Here is a 26,503-nt window from a genome sequence, read left to right on the forward strand (position 1 = left end):
GATAGGTTGTTGAAACTTTCGCATTACTATTGTAATTCTTGAGCACAGCTCTGTGTTTTTGTTCCTTTTGTAAGCCAGTTTGGCATGACATCAGATTATGAATAAAGAAGGCAGATTTTGATCTAGTTCTGAGTTTTCTCAAGGAGCTATAGCTCTCAGGTTAGGGCCCAACCTGAGAGCAATAGATCTCCTCGGTGTTGTAATGTGTTTGCATTTAGTTCTAGCACTTTGAGTTTGTTTACTTTCACATGCAATTCGAATTTACAGTTTGTTAACTTAGTCTTTTTCATGAGCTTAGATAGGATTAGTTTATGGTGCATTTGTTTCAGTTCCTTAAGTTCAATAGGAGGATAGTTATACATCATTGGAGCTCCAGCAAAAAGGTTGTAAAGGCCCACTGCCATCTCTGTTAGGGTTTGGGGTGCAGTTTATAACCAACCACCAAAAATACGCATTTCTTTACTTCATGATTGCTGCAACACAGTCACAGTTATGTTAGATGCTTCCACGTAATTCACACCTGCACCACACACCTTCATCACAGCTTCATGCACATTCCTCTTCGCGTTTTGGATTGCTATTCATTGAATTCATAGCACAGGTAGTCTAGGTGAATGCATTTTCGTCTTGGTGATAGTCATAAGCATTTGTTTCATTTACACTACTCTCCCTCACTCCATTACCTCCTCCTTCGTCTTGATCACGCATGCAACCACATCCTTGACCACTGCTCCGCTCTGTTATCTTCCAAATTCCTCCACTCCTCACGTAACTTCATTCTTTAGCCCATTCATTGACATAGCCCTCTATCTTCCAACCTACTCCCTACACTCATTCCCCATCCTATCCCTCCACTCCTGAGCCATCACCAGCCTTATTCCTACCTTACATATCTCCCCCTACCATTCCATCACTCCTCCATCACTTCAAACACCCACGGTAGGTCATCCTGTAGCAATTTGTAGACTTCCTGTAGAAACCTCTGAGTTTCCTGTAGGATCCCCTGCAGACATCCTGTAGGAGGCCACTCACTCGGTTGCTGAGCTTCTGAACGTGAGGAACCTCTGTGGACAGATGCTAAGGATCCCTGGGGACCTCTCCTAGCCTCCCCAACCTTTCCCACGCTTTCCTTCCTTCTCCATCCCATCTGCACAACCAAACCCTAATAAGCACAAAATCACAATCATTCCATCCACTTAAAGAAAAAATACAAAAACATGTCTTTTAAGATGCAAGCAGCTTAGATTCATGCATTTTCCCTTATTAGAGGTAATGACAGCATTGGTAGAAGTTTCATTCACATTCTTTGCATTATAGAGGTTAGACTAGTCAAATTAGGGTTTCCTAGGTTTACATGCTTTGATTTGCTTTCAGTCCATTTTTGTCAAGTAAAGTAGCTTTCCTTTGAGAATAGCTTTCGTCCATCAATTAGCAAGCTTCTTCTGAGAGCCTATAGAAGTTGGCTTGAGCCCTAGCGGACTTGTGCCAGCTGACCAAGTGACAGCTGCGACAAGAGCTAGTACTTGTGCATATAGCACTGTCGCTTCCAAGTTTGTACGAACTACCGGGTTGATAAAATTAAGAGACAGGAAGCCCCAGGAGTTGTAGCATTATTGCTATAATACTGGAGCTCACCAAATTCCTTCAAACCAAGCTTACGCAAAAATTTAAAAAAAAATCTACACACCTTTTTTCACTTTGTAGAAGCCTCATATTGAATCTAATGTATCTTTGTAATTTCGAATCATCCAATTCTAAAATTGTGAATTGTAGTAGCCTTCTGTGTCCTCTTTCCAATGCCACTAGTCTTATCCAAAATGGATTCTCCAAGAAAGCGTTATGCACAATCTCCCGCAGTGACTTGATTATAGACTAGTTTAGTAGAGTGAACTTGTATGAAGTGCCACGTGTCACTATTTCAACCTTTGACTCTGCAAAATATATACAAGAAAACTACAGTTCGTCCTCTTTCTGTACCTTCTTACGAAATTTCAATCCGATGTTCAGAAAGAAAGTTATGACGATTTTCCCCAGGTCACCTGTTTGGAATGTAATTTAGGAGTCTGCAAAAAGACCAACTTCCTCAGATCATATCTCCATAAATATAGCGCGAAAAGATCTAAAATTTGGACCCAAGATTCAATGCGATTTCTTCTCAAATGGGTTCTTTTTTCAACTTTTGAAATATCGCAGAAAAAAAGTTATAGCGAAAATTCCACGATGACCTGTTTGGAGCAGCAAAACCCTAGAATCCAAAGCTCTGATACCAAATGTTAAGAAACCAGCTCAAGAAAAGATAGAAAATATAGATCAATGCCTTAGAATTCAGCCTCTTCGAGGGGGAAACCTCCTTTACATTACATAAATGAACAATTCTTGGATGATTCAAATGACAACACCTCCTTTCTATATATAGGAGTCTAAGGAGTCATAATATAACCCAGCCGACCTAACAATAATAATATAAAGCCACAAAAATAACAATAGAGGGATTCTATGGGGCACAGTAATAACAATATGGGGGAAATAGGGGCACAACAATATTAATAAGGGGTATAACTACAATAGTAATGGGGTAATCACTAGTATTATAGGGACCCAACATATTTTTACCAAAACCAAACAGTAATAAGGATCTATGGCTGTCAATTAGCTCCCTACAAACTGCCAAAGTATGTCCCTATGAGACTCTTTGCCCTGGAATACTACCGACAATTCAGCAGTTTAGATTTGACTCATTTCTATGGTGCTTGGAAAAAAGCACAGCTCAAGATAAGGCACCAATTGGGCCCTTTTATCTTTAATAAAAGGGAAGAAGCATGGAAGGAAGATGACACTATTCTGAGAGAAAAACTTAAGCTGAAACAAAGTTTTCTTTGGTCACCATATGACCCTGAACATTTCATAAGCTTTAGAAGAGTCAAAAACAAGCTTACAGGATATGTGCACCATAGTATCCCTCAGATTGAACAATATGCTAATCAACAAGAATGGGTAGAAGGCACACTAGTTGAAGAGATTACTGATGAGAAGAGATTAGAAAAATAAATGAAAGAGTTTGAAAAGACACTTGACCTGGACTCTTTTGGATAGGTGCCTTTCACATTGCCTCAACACCTTGGAGCGGGCACATCATCTGCCACTACTTCACAACAACCTGCCCAAGAGACTACTCCTCCTGCAGGGACATCCAAGGGCAAGGAAGTGTAGCATTTAGAGCAGCAGGAGACAATGGTAGACCAGCCAGATACAGCAAAAGAACAAAGTCAAGGGCAAGCCCCTTCAACACAAGCAAGAGCACTTGAAATCCCTGTGTTACAAACTCCTCTCAATTAGGAAAGAGCTAAGAAAGGGGATAGGCAGGAAGAGACACCCACAGGGGCATCCACAGAACAACAAGGGGAGAAAAGGCAAAGGTTGGACCCCTACTCTGAGGAAGAATTTACAGAAGAGACAGCAGGCAACCAAAGGGGTGAGGACACAACCGAACAGTGGATTCCTCCAAGTATGGAAACATCAGCTAGGTCCTTTCAGCAGGAGCAAGAGAGGCAACATGGTGTGGAGGTTACATCCACCAAGCAACAGAGCAAGCAAGGATCTAACATCAAGAAGGAATTCACTGAAATCAAGGCCAGAAATGAGCTGGTAAGGTTCCAGCTCTATAACCAATTGCTAAGAATGGCTCCCACCAATCAACAAAGGCTAATGGCAGTCTATGATATCCAAGAAGGGAAAATGACCCTCAGTCACTTCAGGCCTACAGTACAACAGCCCCAGTCAACTTCTGATTATATCAGAACCAATCTGGAAGTTCTTGCTAAAGACATCCACCTAATGGACCAGATTCAGTTACACAAACAAACTGGAGAAATGGTGTACTCCACCTTGGCAGATAAAGCAATATTGGCCCACAGATTGCAAAATTCACTTCATAATACTTCTGCTCAATTGGAATTGGAGAAAGCCTCCTCATTAGCCAAGGACAATAGAATCAAATCATTGGAGGAGATTATTATGGAGTTGGGACATGATCCCAACGATCCGAAGGGCATACAGGCTTTAATTAAGAAGAAAGAAGAAGACATAGCAGCCCTCAGGAAACAACTCAGGCTGCTAGCTACAATACATTCTCAAACCATGGAAGTAGCACAGTAGAAAGAAGAGGAGGATGTAGTAAGTTTGCTAATGAGGATGAATGAAAGACTGCTAGAAACAGAGAAAGCCTTGGAGGTAGCACTGCAAGGAAAGCAAGGAGAGTTGGTCTCATAGCCAGCTCAAACAACTCAAATTCTTACAACTGCTCTTCCTGCAACTACAACAGCGATCCCTCCTACTGATCCGGCATCAACAGCAGGTACCTCAACTTCAGCAACAGTTACGATAACAAATACAACAGCAGTAGGACAGGATGCCAGCCTGAGTATGGAAGAAATGATGAAAGAAATAAAAGCTCTGGAGCTCCAAATGGCAGAATTAAAAGAAGCCAAAGAAAAACTGGCCAAGATTGACGTGAATTATGACAAATCAAAAATGGCTGTGGCTGAGAAGGCAAGGGAAGTAAAGGCCCTGAAAAATAAGATAAAAGCCTTGGAGAAGGACCTTACTCTTCACAAGACTCTGGCAGAAATTAAAACAATTTTGTGGGCTAAAATTGGCCAGTCCATCACTGATCAATGGACTACAATCTAGACTATTCATGACCAGGTTGAATTGATAGGGATAGCTCAACTTGAGACTCAAAAGGCCAGAGCATTATTGGCAAACAAGCCTGAAGAGGCCAACAAAATGATCCATTTTTTGAATACTCATATTAGAGAACAGTTAGCAGCTCTAGATATCAGGAACAGAACAGACACAATTTTGTTAGTAAAAAAGGTGCTGACCATGAGGAATTTTGTGCAGAATTTGGAAAGAAAGTGCCAAGAGATGCAAGCAGAAATAAATGCCTTCAGACAAAAGTTTGCAGTGTTACAGAGCAAGGGGTTACCCAGTTTATTGACCAATAGTGGAAGACTGTTAACACATGAACAATATGCTCGTAGGGTAAATGCCTATGTTACCAATCAAATCACAACATCATCAAGCAGCACAGAAGAGACAACACCTCCCTCTGGGCAAAGTTTATATGACAAATTGGAAAATTTGTTCTATATTGAACATGAGATAAATCATCTTTTTGAAGTCCAGCCAAATTACTACACATACACTGAAGCTGATGAAACATTAATTAAACTACAGAGACACCAGCTGCCAACAGATCAATGGTGGGAGGGCATGCTGGAGGTTTTTCCAAGGTAATTTTAATGCTCTTTTTTGATCAACTGCACAGATAAAAATTCAAATATACGGGCCACAAACCAGAAAATCAAAATGACAAAGGAGGGAATTCACGCTAAAAAAGCGTTAATGCAAACTCAGGCACAGGTGGCAAGTGACAGCACATCAGGAACGCAAATCAGAAAAGCAGCTATCAGCCGACTAGTTGAGCTGAAAATTCAACAATAGTAGAACACCTAAGGTGGCCAGTACAACATAGTTACTCCTTCATTCATTTCTGCCAGGTTTTTCCACAATCAGTTATTGCCTTTGCCAAAGTAGATGGATGAATTTATTACTTGATATTTTTCCTACATGATATTTTGTAAACTCTCTTATAAATACTTCCCCAAGATATGTATTATTGTTGGCTGGTGAATATCATTCTGGACCTGCGCTGTATGTTTTGAGAACTCTTCTAAAATAAATATTGCTAGAATGCTTTGCTGGTGAATTTGCTAGTTGTGGAATCAATGGCAGAAGGATATATTGCAGAATTCTCGGGTTAATACATGGATCAATAAGTCTTCTTTACTCTTGTGTTACTGTATCTATGTTTTATTTACCATCTAAATATCATGCTTTAAGTTACAGGAAAGAAGGATAACACAGAATTTACTTTGTTGTACTCTGTGTTCAATTCCTGTAATTTCTTATGTTTTCTACAGGACTAGCATGGGCAAGAATTCTTGACTGCTCTTGTCTCTCTGGTTCCTTCACTCTAAATGTCATTAAGGAATTCTTAATTTCTCCCTGATAATGTTTATATAATTTCCCTCCGTTAGCATAATGAAAGATTCTTAATTGCCTTTCATTCCCTGACTTCATTTCATCTTATTCCAGCTTGAAAATTGTTTTGTGTTTAATTACCTTGCTCTGTAGTTCTCCTGTTGCCAAAGAAACCATACCCAGAGGTTTATTTCCATTAGACTCCATCAACCCAATGGTCTGAACTTCTCTCACATTACAACCCCGCTCTACTGAATGTCATCTTCCAAACACCAAACAAAACTTGTGCTTCATAACTAGCCTAACATATAACAAAACAAATCTAAATCATAAAGAGAGAGCCCTCTCTGGTTGCAGATTGGCTAGAATCTGCAGCTAAAATACTGGTTAGTGGTTACCTCAGCAATATTCCCTTCTGGAGGTAGGGAACAACCTGAGTGATAACATCATTGGCGACTCCACTGGGGACCTGAATGAGTGTTTATAACTTTTGTCTATTTTTTAAAGATACAGATGGAGCCTGAAGTTAGCCAGGTAGCCTTTGAAACTGTTCTTGCTGTGCATTTACAGGAGTAAATAAATGCTACTTCAGTCAATCTCCAGTCTAGTTTTAAGCTTTAAACAGCTATCCCAAAGATTTGATCAGTTTCCCTGCTGTTAGAGTCGGTCTGGTCAGCCCTCCGTCAGAGATCAAAACTCTTTATGCATTTCATGTTTAGGTGTCCCACTCCATTCACTCAGCTGCATTCCACTAGGGGCATGCCATGATATGATGGAGAAAGTCATGCTAATCATTTCCCCTCATGTCTGGCTCCTGCTGGCTTATGTCTTTGTTGTCAAATAATCAAAAGTCCATAACAGCCAAGGTCGGGTCCTTCAACGGACAAAGGTCATTTTTGGTCATTAGGTCTAGGGATTGATCAATTTGGTCTTTAATATGTCCAGTATAGCCATGAAGGCTAGAGGGATGTTCTTGCAAAGTAATGATCCGCAGAGTTTCATCATCATGCTGATAGACTTTGACTATTCATCAAAACTTTGTTTTGAAGAAAAGTCAAATAGTGTCATTTGTGACAAAATTTTCAAAAAGAGCTGACAATTGATTTCTTTAGGTGCAGTCATGGTTTTCCATGGCCATAGTGCTTTGTCATGCAATCCCAGCGAAAAGTGTCGAAAATTTCATCATTTGAGCCCAAAATCCAAAGGGAAAGTGAAAATCAGTGTGTTTTAAAGTCAGTGAAAAAAGTGCAAAACACAACATTAGAAAAATGGGTTTTCAAGGAAGCAAAAATTAAACCCATCTCTTCCAAGGCTATATATACATGTTTTCATCCAAATCAAGGGCATTGTGCTATTACAAGCCTTGGAGAGACGTTGCAAAGGTGTGAGTGTGAAATTGTGAGCGTTTGAGTGAGTTGGAGGTGGTTTTAGAGGGCGCGGCGCACACGCAGCCTACCCACAGTTAAATTTTTCTAAGGGCGCGGCGCATACCCACGGTGCGACGCATTGGGCTTTGTGTGCGGTGCACACAGACAAGGACCAAAAACAGTGCCCAAACACTTCCAAATTTTGGTGAATGCTATCAAATCGAGAGGTAGGCCTTATGACATCACCTATTCATCAAATTTTATCAATGATATGGTGTTTATAGAGATGTTTGAATGTCACCAAAATGCATATCAACCATAAGAAATCACCAATAAAATGATGGCTAGGGTTGTTAAATGTGTTTTTAGTGCCAAGGTTTCACTCCACTCACCTTTTTCCCCTCACCTATCATTTTTCCCATCCTCCCTTTATCATTTTTCCTAAAACCCCTGCCCTAAATTACTACCAAACCCTCTCTCCTATCCCTCCACTATTCGATGAACACAAAACCCCAAACCCTACCCCATCAACACAATACCCAAACTCCTCCCAAGTCCCTAACAAATTTCTCCCTATAACCCCTATTCCCATTACATCATTCCCTTCCTAATACTCCCTGTTTAATTGTCCCCTTGGTGGCAGATTATCAAAACAACCTCCAGCTTCACAATCATCAAAGGGGCAGCCTAAATACAATTTATAAACAGTAGTCATGGCTTCTGAGGGTTCATCAGAGTATGAGGTGGAGACCCATAGTGATACAACTTTAGGAGAATAGGCCCCCAGGAGACATCACTGGAGTGGAAAACATGTTAGAGATGAGCCAAACACCCTCACCGAGTTGCAGGCATGCCCTCTTGCTATGTCATGTTTCCAACACTTAGCATGTTTTAAATTTTTCCATATGGTGGAAAATGTCAGAGTTCATCATGAGTTGGCCCGTCTTTTTGCACTTCACCTACATGGAGGACAGTCTATCTTCGCTGGGGTCACTTTCACATTGACACCTGAAACCATATTAGTGGCAACAGACATACCAAACATTGGAGAATGGTGGCATAAGAAGAAAAAGGTGGAGAGGCATCATTATGAGCCTTACATTAAGGCCATTTGTTTGAGTAAGCTCACGAGAGTTTTCCTGTTTAGATTTTTGAGAGATGAGTATGCTTCGCTCATGAAACTGATCATGAAATACTTCAGTTGTGAGGGGAGGTTTTCTCGCCTTTATGCCTATCACATTAGGGTGCTCATGCACTTTACTAGGGTGCGAATGATCAACCTCCCATTTTTCATTTGCGGGAACATAGAGAGGATGAAAAAATTCATGCAGCACATGACCCCTCGACAACAGCTCAACAGTGTTTATCACTTTGCTCTTATTCAGATTTTGGGGACCATCAGTTGGGATTGCATGGTATTGCTTAGGAGGACTTCATCTCCCGTGACTTCTTCAGCGCTCCACAGGTAGTATCAGAGGCAGAGCATGAGATAGGGGGCCCATCTCACCAACATGAGCGACATGAGACTGCTACTATGCCAGTATACATCACCTACCAGAGAGGCAGTATACCCTTATTTGCAGCAGCAAAGCGAGTGTTATCTCCACCCGGGGTGGAAGGGGCTTTGCTTTCGACATTAGCATCATAGGAGTAGGGCAAGGGTAAGAAGCTAGTGCAGGAGGAAGGGCCATTAGGTGAATGAGAGACCGAATTCTTTCTCCTCCATGATGATGAGACAGATGCAGAACCAACAAATGCAGAGCTTACAGAGATCATCCAGGAGCAGCAGTCAGTGATTGAGTCCTTATCCCTTGACTTGGAGAGGGCCAAGTGGAACATGAAGTACCTGGAGCAGAGAAACAAGCATCTTGAGGACCAACAGACAATCATGGAGCTGCAAAACATTCGTGAGCATCGCCAAGCTGCTCAAAGAAGAAGGGTTGAGCTCACATCTTTGGAGCAAGAAATCAATGAGGATCAGGATGCCAACCTTGAGAGGGTGAACATGCATTTGGAGAGGCTGCTGGATAAGGCTGACCAGGACCTTGCTCTACTGAGACACATGGCTTTCTGTTACAGGGTTCGAAATATGAGTTCACAGGCCCGAATAAGGAGTTTGAAAGCGAAATTGAGGAAAGCAACAAGAAAGGAAAAAGAGGCAAAAGAGCAAGATCAGCTTCAAATCTTGGCTGAGGCTTCCTTAGCCCATCATAACACCCCATAGGGAACCTCCAGCCCAAATTTCAAGAAATTTGGGGAATTTTTGGTCACATGGTAATTTTTTGGGCAAAAAACAGGGATTTTCTCCCTGTGGCACGGCGCTAAAATTCTAGAGCTCCAAATGAGGAATGGGTTGAATTTTTGGTTTCAACATGGAAAATCACGACTAATGGTGTTCAGAAAAGAAATTTTGGCAAGGTATGAGTCTCCAAAAGGTCAAAAAACACCCAAAAATGGCCTCTCTGCCACTTTTTTGACACACATGAAGCAGTCTTGGGAGAATGAAGATTTGGAGGGGAAAATGAGCACCAAATTCAAAAATTCCAGTGGGGTTATAAAGTAGACAGGATAGGATTTCTAACAAGCCCACTTGGGCACATTTTTGACATCTGTAAGTGCCCAAAAATCGGTCCCAAAGTAGCACGGTGCATAGAGGAAAAATTGCCCAATTTGCTTCCGTTTCGCGAAATTTCGGTTCGCGACTTCTCCGAGTGGGCCTGCTCATCTACACTTCAGTTTTTTGGCACCAAAGGCTACATTTAAAGTGTTTTTTATCCAGATTGGCTTCTATCCAAGTGGTGAAGGAAGGAAAACGGTCGCCCAAGCCAAATGTCATGTTTGTAGTGCTGCACTTGTAGCTGATGGTTGGCTCTCCATCTCCATTTTGCAATGATTCGAGTAACTCCCCAACCCTTGGGCATTCTATCTCTTCCTTACACATTCTATATATTGTATGCAAGTTATTTGCAAAGGGTTGGTTGGATTGTAACTTTTGGGAGACTGTGGGAAAGAAACTTTGTTTCTTCACTGTGTATTTTTGACAGAGAATTAATGAAAGGTAGCGACTCTGTTTCATGAGATTCTTGTGGTTGTGAGTGTAGAAAATGTGTCTCTTATGTTTTCATATGTATTTCTTTATGTTTCCTAATTCAATTCATGTTCATTTCCAGTGAAATTTTCTGAGTGAGATTAGGTAGAAGTCAATTTTATTGCTCTGCCTGTGGGAAAATTTCCTGTTCAGTGTTATTCTTCTGTTGAAAAGGATTCATGTCACTATGCCCTTTTCACTTTCTTCAGCGATCTATTCTTGCCGCGGTACCTCAAACTAAATTGTTACATTTTCCACCTACCTTGCCTCACGGAATAATCTGTGCCTTTGTATTAAATTCTCTGTTCTTTGCTGACCGTTGGTCCCATACCATCCCAGAAGCTCGGTCATTCATGAAAATTGTTTCCCAAATCCCTATTCACTTACTAGCCTAAGGTAAATATTTCATTGTAAGTCATCTTAGACCATTTTCGATTATCTATTCACTGAGCCTGACTGGGAGAGATCCCTCTCCTGCTCTAGTAGGGCTAGCTACCAGACTGAGCGTGGTTTGTGGTTACCCTAATTTTTGCCTTCCTTCAGCCTAGGGCAGATTTAGGTGCTAACATAGTGGCGACCATACTCGGGACAAACTGAAATCAAATCCCCTTGTTTCATAATAATTCTAAGCTTCCAGATGATGAGCTTAGGATTGGAAAGGCTGAGTAAGTTGGTTGTGTCCTGTGACTTTTCTCAATAGCATGCTGGCTTCGAGATGATATACCAGAGCCAATCCAGACCCGAATCCTCCTCATATTTACAAAAATCCCAATTTGATTCCAAGACTCCTTCATCAAGAAAGCACCATAACTCCTGTGTTCAAATCCCATTCATGTCCCGACATTTTTGAGTATCTTGAAGAGCTTGAGTTTGATGAACGGTTTGAGATATCATTGTTTGAGTCTAAATCCGAAAGGGCTGTTGATTATACTATCCCCAATTCGTAATTTCTTGTAGACTTGGAAACAGAAAGAGCTAACTGATCAATTGATAGTATATTACGGCACAGCCCCAAACTCCAATTGCTAGCCCCTTGCAAACTGTGCACACTCCTCCAACACCTCCAAGGCCAAATCCACCGAGAATGATGGCTGCCCATTTTGCACCCCTTGTTCTGCCCCAAATTCTATATGATATGCCAGCGGATTATCAAAGTAAAATCCCGTTTTTTGATGGCACTCCTAACAGCATTACTACTCAGCAACATGTAGACAAAATGGCAGACTTCTATGAACTCCATGAGATCGATGCAAAGAATGTGGAAATGAGACTCTTTGTACAGACATTTGCAGGTGATGTGAGGAAATGGTTCAGAGGTTTGCCGGCAGCAAATATCACTACCTTGGCTGAACTACAAAGAAAATTTTTAAACCGATGGGAAGTGAAAAAGAATCCCCTTCAAATTCTGGCCGAATATGAACAAATCAAATGAAACGCTGGTGAGTCGGTCCAAGATTATTGTGTTAGATTTGATGCAGTCTATAACGAAATTCCAGATCATCTAAAGCCACCTGTAGGACTAGCTATGACAAAATTTCCAGATGGTTTTGATGCTGACATGGCCTACCAATTAAGAGAGAGAGAACCGGCCACAATGGAAGACATGCAGAAAATTGTGGTCAACGTTGAAGCAAATCTGCTGTCCAAAAGAGCTAGAGCGAAAGCAGAAAAGAAAATCATTGTGAAAGAAGAGTGTTCTTCAATGGATCAACTACTCAAAAAGGTAGAGCAGCTGCTTGAAAGGGTAAAACTCGACAAGCCTGAGCCACAAGTTAGGAATCCTAACTTCCGTGGCCAACAGCAACCACAATATAGAATAAGACAGGGAGATTAGCGAACCCAAGAGCAGATAGCACAACAGCCGGTACAAACACCTTTGCAGCAAATTTTTGTGCATGGACCGAAGTCAGATGAGGATGGGAATGTAATAGGTGAAGAAAACCACCTCTTTACTCCAGATGATCTGCCTACTTACATTACCGAAGAAGAAGAGTGTGCGGTGAGTTCAACTACACATCAAGACACGGATTTCATTCTAGCTAGTGATCCTGTTTTGGAAGAAGAATCAGAGGAATATCAAAGGGGGTATATGAATGCTCTTTCCACACAGCGGCAACGATATTCACTTAGAAACAGAGATGTGCCGGCCAAACCAATTCAGAAAAAGAAGGAGGTTGAAACAGCAAGGAATGATTCATCAGCTACACAAAGAAAAGGAAAAGAGGCGGTTGGTCCAGAGAGCAGCAAATCAAAATTAGCAGAACAATCACAGCAGCAAGCTACATCAAAGGAAAAAGAAAAGAAAGAGATCCCAGTCAAAGAGGTAGAAAAGACTCCCGTTTTTAACTTAGAGAATGGGATTTCTAAGCTAAAGGTATCCATCCCTTTGACTGAAATAATGAAGAACAACAATTATAGAGGATAGATTTCTAAAATGTTGAATTTGGACCCAATGTCCGACATGGTAAATGTAGAAGATGATCAGCCTGAAATGATTTTTGGACCAGCATCGAATGGTGAGTCTCCTGATAGCGATGTGCCACCCTTCTATATCAATTTAAGATTGCATGATTTTGTGTTACACAATGCCATGTTCGATTTTGGTGCTTCTCACAATCTCATGCCCAAGGCTATCATGGATAAGCTTGGTCTGGACATCACCGGGCAATATCATGATCTATATTCATTCGATTCCAGTAGAGTAAGATGTATAGGACTCATCAAAGACTTGGTTGTGAGTTTGGATCAGCTTCCCATGAAAAATGTTTTGATGGACGTGGTGGTAGCAGATATTCCTCCAAGGTTTGGCATGCTTCTTTTCGGGTCTTGGGTAGCAAAATTGAAAGGGACACTACAACTGGATTTCTCCTATGCAACGATCCCAATGTTTGGACAAATGAGGAAATTATATCAGGAACAAAAAATGAAATATATGATCACAAGTAAGGAGAAACCTATAAATCATCCTATTAACTATGTACGTACAGATTTAGAGTGTTTTGTTTTGTTTTCAGATAGTTTAAATGATAAAGATAGTCAGATAGTAGAAGCAGATGATATTCCAGAAATAACAGAAAATTTCAGAGAAATTTTGAAGAAAGAAGGACAAGAAAAGCAGCAAAATGTTGGGCAATCAGCTGAAAGTAATGGACAGCAAGCAGACAAGGCACATCAAACAGATTTCTAGCACTTACAAGAGGAGGAAGAAGGCTTGTGAGCCATGGATTTTGATGGAGCAGTAGGAAATGATGGCGCTGGAATTGGAATTTGGGTACGCATCCCTTTCTTCGCCCCAAACAAAGTACCTAGCAGTGTGAGGGTTTGCTCTTACAAGCTGGCCTTTGAGTGTTCAAACAATGAAGCTGAGTATGAAGCTCTGATTGCTGGCCTGAGGATTCTTAGAAAGCTGAATGCAAAAAGGATTTCAGTATATGGCGACTCCGAATTGGTAATAAAGTAGGTCAGAGGTGAGTATCATGCAAAACATCCTAGGATGGGGGCCTATCGTAATGCAATTTTAGACATCTTAAAGTTATTTTCAGAATACACCTTGACATGTGTGCCTCGTATACAAAGTAGTATTGCTGATGCTCTTACCAAGGCAGCAAGCAGTTTGAAGATCCCCATGAACTCCAGCAATAAATTTTAAATCCATGTCAAGCATCGTCCAACCATTCCAGACAATCAGCGATATTGGCAAGTGTTTCAAGATGATGAGTAGATTAAGGATTTTCTGCTAAACAAAGGCAAGTTCAAAGAAACCTCAATTGATGTAGAAAACGACGATGGAAAAGGGAATGGTACAAATGAAGTACAGATCAATGAAATGGACGTGTTGCAGCTAAAGAATAACATCATTCCCAAAGGCTTGATACCTCTAGAAGAACTTTTTGATCAGGATGATGTAGCCCGCAAGCCAACATTACAACCAACACAGAAGGGTGTAGAAGAGGTCAACATCGGAACAACTGCCAATCCTAAGTTGGTAAAATTGTCTAAAGCATTACCGCCAAAGATCAAGGACAAATATATCAGTTTGATGGCCTCATTTGCAGATGTGTTTGCTTGGGACTATTCTGATTTAAAGACCTATGATACCAATATTATTCAGCACACAACACCCATCAAGCCCAACCAAAAACTATTTAGATAGAAGCTGAGAAGGATAAATCCAAAATTGCTGCCATCTATTGAAAAAGAGGCAAACAGGTTGTACAAGTTAGGTATCATTGTGCCCATCAGATTTTTAGATTGGATCTCTAACTTAGTGCCTGTACGAAAGAAGACCGGTGAGATCTGCCTATGCATTGATTTCAGAAATCTAAATAAAGTCTCATTGAAGGACAACTATCCATTGCCCAAGATGGACCATATATTTCAGCGAGTAGTGGGGGCATCTCGTATGTCACTGCTTGATGGTTATTCCAGATATAACCAAATTTCTGTCCATGAGGATGACTGAGACAAGACAACATTCACCACTCCATGGGGAACCTTTCATTATGCCAAAATGCCTTTTGGTTTAAAGAATGCAGGTGCCACATTTCAGCATGTAATGGACTTGGCTTTTGTGAATGAGAAGGATGTGTTTTTGGTGGTGTACCTGGATGATTTGACGGTATTTTCCAAATCTGATGAAGAGCACATGCATCATCTAAAAACTGTCTTTCAAAAGTGCAGAAAATATGGTCTATTGCTGAATCCTAAGAAGAGCTTGTTCACCATGGAGGAAGGAAAATTACTTGGGCACATCATTTCAAAGGATGGCATCGATATTGACCCAGCACATGTGCAAGTAATTCATCAAATCGATCTGCCCCAGAATAAAAAAGAGATACAATCGTTCAATGGTAAGATGAATTTTCTGCGTCGCTTTGTACCTAATCTTGCTGAACACTTAAGAGAGATGACCAACATGCTCAAGAAGGACAGCCAAGTGAAATGGACAGAGGAGGCTGTAAAATATTTCAACTTGGTCAAATTGGCCCTTTCTTCAGCTCCAGTTCTAGTCAGCCCAGATTACACTCAGGATTTCATATTGTTTTCATTTGCTTCTGAGCACACTATGGCAGCGGTATTATTGCAGAAAAGAGATGATCATGAAAGACCCATTGCATTCTTCAGCAGAGCTATAAGAGATGCAGCTTTAAAGTACAACATCATTGAGAAGCAAGCCCTGGCATTGGTGAAGGCATTGAATTTCTGGGTATATATCCTACATTCTCACATTCTGGCATATGTTCCTAACGCTACTGTAAAAGATGTTTTAGTGTAGACCAATCTGGAAGGAAGAAGAGGCAAATGGATTGTAGCTTTGCTGGAATATGATGTGGAAATAAAGCCCACAAATCTGGTCAAAGGATAGGGGTTGGCGAAGCTAATGGCTGAATCAAACTTGCATGCCTTGGACATAAATCTGATCACTGCCATGTCTGATGAGAATGAGGAAGGAACGTCAATTCAGGTATCTGAAATGTTTGCTTTGTCCCCATGGTATTCAGATATAATATATGTGTTGAAAAATTGATCACCACCGCCTGGCATGACTAGAAATAAAGCAAGAACACTCAAGTTGAAGGCTGCCAAGTTTTGCATTCTAAATTCTGCACTGTATTGGAAAGATCCTGGTGGCATTTTGTTAAATATTTTGGTGGAAGAGGAGACAAAGAAAGTCATGGGGGATTTCCACGAAGGAGAGTGTGGTGGTCACCTTTTTTGGAAGTCAACAGTGAACAAAATTTTGAGAGCAGGATATTATTGGCGTACATTGTTTGCTGATGTGTATAAGATGGTCAAGCGCTGTCATAAATGTCAGATTTTCGAAGGAAAACAGAAATTACAACCTTTTCCACTTAAACAGATTGAGGTGAGCGCTCCTTTCCAGCAGTGGGGGTTGGATTTCATTGGGGAAATTCATCCCGCTTCTTCCAGACAGCATAGATGGATCCTTACAGTGACAGACTATTTCACAAAATGGATTGAGGCAGCTCCCACTAGACAAACTACAGATACGGTAATCATTTCATTTCACGAAAATAACATCTTGTCTCACTTTGGTTGTCCAAATAAGTTAATCCCCAATAATGCAGCATCTTTCAAATCAAAAAGGATGGTGGAATTTTGTCATAAGTATCACATCATTTTGGGTCATTCAACTGCCTATCATCCACAAGGCAATGGATTGGTAGAATCTTCAAACAAATCATTGGTCAACATCATCAAGAAGCTGCTGGAAATAAATAAAAAGAGCTTGAATAAGAGGCTGGTCCATGCGCTTTGGGCAGATCGGATCAGTAAGAAAAAATCCATTGGTATGTCACCATTTGAGCTTGTTTATGGAGTTGAAACAGTATTTCCCACCTCTCTTGCTACCCCGGTAGTCAGACTTCTTCAGGAGGCCGGCAGTGAAGAAGATCCCATGCAGAGAAGGTTGAATCAAATGATCCACTTGCAACAAACAAGAGAAGAAGTTTTCAAGAACACATCCAAATTGCAGGAGAAAATAAAGAAAATCTATGACAGAAAGGCAAAGGAAGATAAATTTCAGTTGGATGATGTGGTGCTAAAGTGGGATGCAAGGAATGAAGAGAAAGGTAAGCACGCAAAGTTTGAAAAGCTTTGGAAAGGTCCTTTAAAAATTGCAGCATATAGGGGTTAGAATGCCTTTCTTCTGAAGGAAATGAATGGGGAAGATTGTCTAGGAGTGTCGATCAATGGTCGGCTACTCAAGCGGTACCACTGCTGATTTATTAACACTGGTTCCACTGTCATTGTAAATACCATTTTTATTTCAGTTTGGTTTCAGTCTGTCAAGTTAGTTTTTGAGTCATTTCAATGTCAAGTTTGAGTCAATTTCTTGGTCATTTCAGTTTCATAAATAAGTCAGAGTCCTGTGTTGTTTGTCAAAATGATGACTCCATAGCCCAATGGATGAAGGCACTGTCTAGCTCTTCCAGAGATCTGCTGTTCTTGGCACCTCCATGGAGCTACCATCCCCCATTGGAGCCAATGTTAGAGTCGGTCTGGTCAGCCCTCCGTCAGAGATCAAAACTCTTTATGCATTTCATGTTTAGGTGTCCCACTCCATTCACTCAGCTGCATTCTACTAGGGGCATGCCATGATCTGATGGAGAAAGTCATGCTAATCATTTCCCCTCATGTATGGCTCCTGCTGGCTTATGTCTTTGTTGTCAAATAATCAAAAGTCCATAATAGCCAAGGTCTGGTCCTTCAACAGACAAAGGTCATTTTTGGTCATTAGGTCTAGGGATTGATCAATTTGGTCTTTAATATGTCTAGTATAGCCATGAAGGCCAGAGGGATGTTCTTGTAAAGTAATGATCCACAGAGTTTCATCATCATGCTGATAGACTTCGACTATTCTTCAAAACTCTGTTTTGAAGAAAAGTCAAATAGTGTCATTTGTGACAAAATTTTCAAAAAGAGTCGACAATTGATTTCTTCAGGTGCAGTCATGGTTTACGTGGCTAAATTGCTCTGTCATTCAATCCCTAAGAAAAGTGTCGAAAATTTCATCATTTGAGCCCAAAATCCAAAGGGAAAGTGAAAATCAGTGTGTTTTAAAGTCAGTGAAAAAAGTGCAAAACACAACATTAGAAAAATGGGTTTTCAAGCAAGCAAAAATTAAACCCATCTCTTCCAAGGCTATATATACATGTTTTCATCCAAATCAAGGGCATTGTGCTATTACAAGCCTTGGAGAGATGTTGCAAAGGTGTGAGTGTGAAATTGTGAGCATTTGAGTGATTTGGAGGTGGTTTTAGAGGGCGCGGTGCATATACCCAGGAGCACGGTGCACACGCAGCTCGCCCACAGTTTAATTGTTCTAAGGGCATGGCGCATACCCAGGGCGCGGTGCACATAGACAAGGACCAAAAACAGTGCCCAAACACTTCCAGATTTTGGTGAATGCTATCAAATCGAGAGGTAGGCCTTATGACATCACCTGTTCATCAAATTTTATCAATGATATGGTGTTTATAGAGATGTTTGAATGTCACCAAAATGCATAAAGTCAACCATAAGAAATCACCAAGAAAATGATGGCTAGGGTTGTTAAATGTGTTGTTAGTGCCAAGGTTTCACTCCACTCACCTTTTTCCCCATCACCTATCATTTTTCCCATCCTCCCTTTATCATTTTTCCTAAAAACCCTGCCCTAAATTACTACCAAACCCTCTCCCCTATCCCTCCACTATTCGGTGAACACAAAACCCCAAACCCTACCCCATCAACACAATACCCAAACTCGTCCAAAGTCCCTAACAAATTTCTCCCTATAACCCCTATTCCCATTACATCCCCTTCCTAATACTCCCTGTTTAATTGTCCCCTTGCTGGCAGATTATCAAAACAACCTCCAGCTTCACAATCATCAAAGGGTCAGCCTAAATATAGTTTATAAACAACAGTCATGGCTTCTGAGGGTTCATCAGAGTATGAGGTGGAGACCCACAGTGATACAGCTTCAGGATAACAGGCCCCGAGGAGACATCACCGGAGTGGAAAACATGTTAGAGATGAGCCAAACACCCTAACCGAGTTGCAGGCATGCCCTCTTGCTATGTCATGTTTCCATCACTTAGCATGTTTTGAATTTTTCTAGAGGGTGGAAAATGTCAGAGTTCATCATGAGTTGGCCCGTCTTTTTGCACTTCACCTACATGGAGGACAGTCTATCTTGGCTGGGGTCACTTTCACATTGACACCCGAAACCATATCAGTGGAAACAGGCATACCAAACATTGGAGAACGATGGCATAAGAAGAAAAAGGTGGAGAGGCATCATTATGAGCCTTACATTAAGGCCAATTGTTTGAGTCAGCTCATGAGAGTTTTCCCATTCAGATTTTTGAGAGATGAGTATGCTCCGCTCATGAAACTGATCATGAAATACTTCAGTTGTGAGGGGAGGTTTTCTCACCTTTATGCCTATCACATAAGGTTGCTCATGCACTTTACCAGGGTGCGAATGATGAACCTCCCATTTTTCATTTGCGGGAACATAGAGAGGATGAAAAATTTCATGTAGCACAAGACCCCTCAACAGTAACTCAACAGTGTTTATCACTTTTCTCTTATTCGGATTTTGGTGGACCATCAGTTGGGATTGCAGGGTATTGCTTGGGAGGACTTCATCTCCCGTGACTTCTTCAGTGCTCCACAGATAGTATTAGAGGCAGACCATGATATAGGTGGCCCATCTCATCAGCATGAGCGACATGAGACTGCTACTATGCCAGTATACATCACCTACCAGAGAGGCAGTAGACCCTTATTTGCAGTAGCAAAGCGAGTGTTATCTCCACCCGGGGTGGAAGGGGCCTCGCTTCCGACATCAGCATCATAGGAGCAAGGCAAGGGTAAGAAGCCAGTGTAGGAGGAAGGGCCATTAGGTGAATGAGAGACCGAATTCATTCTCCTCCATGATGATGAGAAAGATGAAGAACCAACAAATGCGGAGCTTACAAAGATCATCCAGGAGCAGCAGTCAGTGATTGAGTCCTTATCCCTTGACTTGGAGAGGGCCAAGTGGAACATGAAGTACCTGGAGTATAGAAACAAGCAGCTTGAGGACCAACAGACGATCATGGAGGTGCAAAACATTCTTGAGCATCGCCAAGCTGCTCAAAGAAGAAGGGTTGAGCTCACATCTTTGGAGAAAGAAATCAATGAGGATCGGGATTCCAACCTTGAGAGGGCCAACATGCATTTGGAGAGGCTACTAGACAAGGCCGACCAGGACCTTGCTCTACTGAGACACATGGCTTTCTGTTACAGGGTTCGAAACATGAGTGCACAGGCCCGAATAAGGAGTTTGAAAGTGAAATTGAGGAAAGCAACAAGAAAGGCAAAAGAGGCAAAAGAGAAAGATCAGCTTCAAATATTGGTTGAGGCTTCCTTGGCCCATAATAACACCCCATAGAGAACCTCCAGCCCAAATTTCAAGAAATTTGGGGAATTTTTGGTCACATGGTAATTTTTTGGGCAAAAAACAGGGATTTTCTCCCTGTGGCACGACGCTAAAATTCTAGAGCTCCAAATGAGGAATGGCTTGCATTTTTGGATTCAGCATGGAAAATCACGACTACTAGTGTCTGGAAAAGAAATTTTGGCGAGGTATGAGTCTCCAAAAGGTCAAAAAACACCCAAAAATGGCCTCTCTACCACTTTTTTGACACACAGGAAGCAGTCTTGGGAGAATGAAGATTTGGAGGGTCAAATGAGCACCAAATTCAAAAATTCTAGTGGGGTTAGAAAGTAGACAGGACAAGATTTCCAACAAGCCCACTTGGGCACATTTTGGACATCTAAAAGTGCCACAAAATAGGCCCCAAAGTAGCGCGGCGCACAGAGAAAATGGCGCGACGCACAGAGGAAAAATTGCCCAATTTGCTTCCGTTTCGCGAAATTTCGGTTCGCGAATTCTCCAAGTGGGCCCGCTCATCTACACTTCAGTTTTTTGGCACCAAAGGTGGAATTTAAAGTGTTTTTTCTCCAGATTGGATTCTATCCAAGTGGTGAAGGAAGGAAAATGGTCACCCAAGACAAATGTCATGTTTGTAGCGCTGCACTTGTAGCTGATGGTTGGCTCTCCATCTCCATTTTGCAATGATTCGAGTAACTCCCCAAACCTTGGGCGTTCTATATCTTCCTTACACATTCTATATATTATATGCAAGTTATTTGCAAAGGGTTGATTGGCTTGTAACTTCTGGGAGACTGTGGGAAAGAAACTTTGTTTCTTCACTGTGTATTTTTGACAGAGAATTAATGAAAGGCAGCGCCTCTGTTTCATGAGATTCTTGTGGTTGTGAGTGTAGCAAATGTGTCTCTTATGTTTTCATATGTATTTCGTTATGTTTCATAATTCAATTCATGTTCATTTCTAGTGAAATTTTTTGAGTGAGATTAGGTAGAATTCAATTTTATTGCTCTGCCTGTGGGAAAATTTCATGTTCAGTGTTATTCTTCTATTGAAAAGGATTCATGTCACTATGCCCTTTTCAATTTCTTCAGCAATCTATTCATGGCGCGGTACCTCAAACTAAATTGTTACATTTTCCGCCTACCTTGCCTCACAAAATAATCTATGCCTTTGTATTAAATTCTCTATTCTTTGCTGACCGTTGGTCCCATACCATCCCAGAAGCTCGGTCATTCATGAAAATTGTTTCCCAAATCCCTATTCACTTACTAGCCTAAGGTAAATATTTCATTGTAAGTCATCTCAGATTGTTTTCGATTATCTATTCACTGAGCATGACTCGGAGAGAGCCCTCTCCTGCTCTGGTAGGGCTAGCTTACAGACTAAGCATGCTTTGTGGTTACCCTAATTTTTTTCTTCCTTTAGCCTAGGGAAGATTTAGGTGCTAACAACTGCTTCAACATATTCATAGGAAAACCCAAACTTCCTATTTTGCATAAGAGCTTCCTTCAGAAAATTCTTAAGAACTGTGATCTTTAAACATCTCCAAAAAATACCAAAAACAAATTTAGAAGCTGGCTCCAAAGAAGAAAACTCGTTACACAAGGTCAAATCCTGACCCAAATCCTCCAGCTCTTTTTGAAAATCCCAACTTGATCTCTAAGACCCTTAGAAGACAAGAAAATCTAGAAAGATCTGCTGATTTAGACCCTTATATACTTCAGCAAAGTCCTACAAAATCCGAGCTTACTCCTGGGAGAGCAGCAGTCCTTTCTACAACCTCTCCTAGTTCTTCATCCACACCTCAAAGCATTCTCTCCACTCCCCCATTCACTGCACATATTTCCACTACTGTCCCTGTTGTTCCAGCTATCTTATTTCTTCCTGCAGTCCCATTTATCCCTGTAAATATGGAAAACCGTTATGCTCCTCTACATTTGCCTGCAAATCCAGGGGCTATGCCTCAGGATTATTAGAGCAAGATTACATATTTTGATGGTACTGGCTCCTATACAGCCCAACAACACACCAAGAAAATCATGGATTAATTTGATAACTATGAAATTGATGACAATGATGTCAGAATGAGAATTTTTGTTCAAAGTTTAGCCAGTGAAGTAAGGACCTGGTTTAGGGCACTTGGTGCAAACACAATTGCTGATTTGGATGCCCTTTACTAAACCTTTCTTAACATATGGGAAAAGAAGAAGGATCCATTGCATATCCTACCAGAGTATGACAGTTTAAACAGAGGCCCACAGGAAACTGTCCAAGACTATTGTGCTAGATTCAACAATGTGTACAATGCTATCCCTCAAAACCATAGACCTCCACCTGACTTAGCCTTAATCAAATTCCCTGATGGATTTGACTCTGACATGGCATATCAGCTAAGAGAAAGAGCTCCTGCCAGCTTGGAAGACATGCAGAGCATAGCTGTTAGTGTAGAGGAAAATATGATCTCTAAAAGAGCCCGAGCTAGAGCTGAAAGGAGGACAAATTTTAAATAAGAACCTTCAGCATTTGAACAAAAACTTGATGAAATCATCAAAGGAATGGACAGACTAGGTGATAGAGTGGAAACCATTGAAAGAAAATCTTCTTGGGAAGGTCAACCAAGTAACACCACTAGGAATTCGAACTTTAGGAAAAATCAAAATCCTAACACCGGGAAGGCTGGCCCCGATCAGAATATCAAACCTCCATTTCAAGAGAACTATGCTGAAGCCTCAACCTCTAGTGAGCCAATAGAGGACACCCAAATCAACCTAATGGGTCTAAACAGTAAGCAACAAATCTTTCTAACCCAAGATGACCAAAAGGCCCATAATTTCAATCAGTTTCAAACCAAGTCCGGAGAGTCATTTGATTTCAGAGAAGGGTATGATGCAGCGGTCTATGAGGTGCATAAACAATCAAATTAAGAAGCTGAACCATAGATGTGCCTAAACTTGCCAAGCTGAAAGATACCAAGCAGCCAAAGAAAACAAAAGATAAAGCTGCCCTGACAGAACTCCCTGCTAAAACAGACCCTAACCCAAAGGAACCCACGGTTGAGGACATATCAGATGTACAACCCTCAAAGAATCAACCGTTCACATCCCTTCCCTCAAAAGAAAATCTAAACCGCCATCCTGAAAATAATTTTAAAACAGATTTAGCTCAAAACAACACTCATGATGAAGAGAAGGTTACTAAAAATACAGCAGAAAAGGAAAGCTTGCTGTCCACAACACAAGAATTCAAGTGGAAAGACCTTTTAACCTAGAGACAGAAATAAGCAAGCTAAAAATAGCAATTCCACTATCCGAATTGGCTAAACATGAATTTTATAGGGAACAAATCAATAGGTCACTTCAAATATCAGAAAATAGGGATGCAGTCAATGTTTTAGATGACCAACCAGAACTGATTTTTGGTCCTGAAGTCAATAGTAAAACCGTAGACGGAGGAGTTCCTCCATTCTATGTGAGCTTGAACATTCATGACAAAGTGCTGCACAACGCAATGTTTTATTTAGGAGCTTCCCATAACCTAATGCCTAAGTCTGTGATGGAAAAGTTAGACCTAGATATCACAAGGCCCTACAAAGACTTGCTCTCATTTGATTCCATCCAGGTCAGGTGCCTAGGCCTAATTAAAGACCTTTGTGTATCTTTAGTCCAATATCTAGCTAAAACAATCTTGATGGATGTGGTGGTCGCTGATATCCCACCTAAATATTGAATGCTTTTGTCCAGATCTTGGGGTGCAAAACTCCAAGGATCTTTGCAGCTAGACATGTCCTATGCCACCATTGCAGTCTTTGTCCAGCCAAACAGATTGTACCAGGAAACATTGATGAAATATGTGGTTAGCAGTCAAGATAAACCCCAAAACTTCCCCATCTATTCTATGCATTCTGATATGGATTCATTCATCTTATACAATGCTGGGATGTGTCCCAAAACTGATGTCAAACTCCTAGAAACAGCACAAACAAAAAGCATAAATGAACAATCTGGTGTTCAAGATCAAAAAATTGTTGATGTGATTGATGCAACAAATGAACAAGACACACCATATAAGTTACAAAATCCAAATCTACCCACTGAGCAAGTTTCCAAAACTCCTAAGACTAGTGGTAATCAAGAAAGCTTATGGTACTTAGAGTTTGATGGGTCAGTGAACAAATTAGGAGCAGGGGCAGGGGTTTGGATACACAACATGCAAAATGACCACGCTCAAGGTCATGCATATAGGCTAAATTTCAAATGTACAAAGAATATGGCCGAATATGAAGCCCTTTTGCTGTGACTCAAATTTATCAAAAGTATAGGGGCAACTAAGATTTCAATTCTAGGGGACTCAGACTTGATTATCCAACAGATAAAGGAAAGATTTGTTACAAATGATCTTAGGCTAAGAGCTTACAGAGGTGCAACCATTGAAATACTTAACACCTTCTCAGAATCTCAGCTCACCAAAATTCCAAGAAAACACAATTTACATGCAGACAGTTTGGCAACTTTTGCTAGCGCTTGCAAGCTACCATTTGAGCCCAGCCACCACTTCACTGCTGAAATCAAACATAGACCTACTATCCTAGATAATATAAAAAGTTGGCAAGTGTTTGAAAATGATACACAAATCAATAATTTCCTCACTTTGAAAGAGGAATTCTCAAGTATAAACATTGACACAAGCACCATTGATGATCAACAACAAATAGACAAAAGTGAGCAAAGTATATCAGCTGAAACAACAAATCTGATTTTGCATCCAACAACCTTTGACTGTAAAAATTTACAAGAGCTGAAACAAATGGACCTTGATGAGATGGCTGAGGGAGAATCCGAAGTAATTGAACTAAAGGATAATTTTCTGCCTACAGGGTTAACTCCTTTGGAGGATATATTTGATTCAAATGATATTCCAAGAAAGCCAAAAATGCAACCACTGAATGCAGAAATTGAGGACTGCAATATTGAAACCACAGAAAATCCCAAAATGGTAAAACTGTCCAAAACATTGCCTCCTGATCAGAAATTGAAATACATTGAGTTGTTTAAAGAGTTCCAAGATGTCTTTGCATGGAGCTATGAGGACCTCAAGTCCTATGATACTTCGGTCATCCAACACACAATACCCTTGAAAGAAAATAAAAAACCTTTTAAACAAAATTTTAGAAGGGTTAATCCTGTCCTCCTTCCCCTTATTGAGAAGGAAGTCAAAAGAATGTACGAAGCTAGAATAATTGAGCCTATCAGGTTTTCAGAGTGGATTTCAAATCTAGTGCCTACTAGGAAGAAAACGGGAGAGGTAAGACTCTGCGTTGACCTAAGAAATTTGAATAAAGTCTCTCTCAAAGACCACTACCCTTTACCAAAAATGGATCATATCCTACAAAGGGTAGTAGGAGATGCTAGGATCTCACTGTTAGATGGCTTCTCAAGATTTAATCAGATTTTAGTCCACCCGGATGATCAAGACAAAACTGCCTTCACAACACCTTGGGGAACCTTCAAATATGTCAAAATGCCTTTTGGACTAAAAAATGTAGGGCCCACATTTCGAAGAGCAATGGACATAGCCTTTGCAAAGGAGATCCATGATTTCTTAGTCATATACCTTGATGACCTCACTGCTTTTTTAAAATTAAACCAAGAACATTTGGAGAATTTAAGACAAGTGTTCCTAATTTGCAGAAAATATGGCATATCATTGAACCCAAAGAAATCATTGTTTGGCCTTGAAGAAGGCAAACTCTTAGGTCACATAATTTCAAAGGATGGCATTAGAATTGACCCGGACAGAATACAAGCTATCCTCCAAGTCCCTCACCCAAGAAACATCAAGGAACTACAAGCCTTTCTAGGGAAGATCAATTTCCTAAGAAGATTCATTCCCAATTTGGCCGAGCTAATAAGACTGTTGAATAACATGCTAAAGAAAGATTCTAAAGTCAAATGGACAATAGAAGCTAAACAAGCCTTTGAGGAAATTAAAATGGCTTTGACTAAAACCCCTGTTCTCACAAGCCCCAAGTTTGATAGAAATTTCATAATTTTTTCC

This window comes from Pinus tabuliformis, chromosome 3_1 (assembly GCF_031772625.1).
Source record: "Pinus tabuliformis cultivar Carrire ecotype Pingquan chromosome 3_1, CPIR1, whole genome shotgun sequence".
NCBI classification, from domain to species: Eukaryota; Viridiplantae; Streptophyta; class Pinopsida; order Pinales; family Pinaceae; genus Pinus; species Pinus tabuliformis.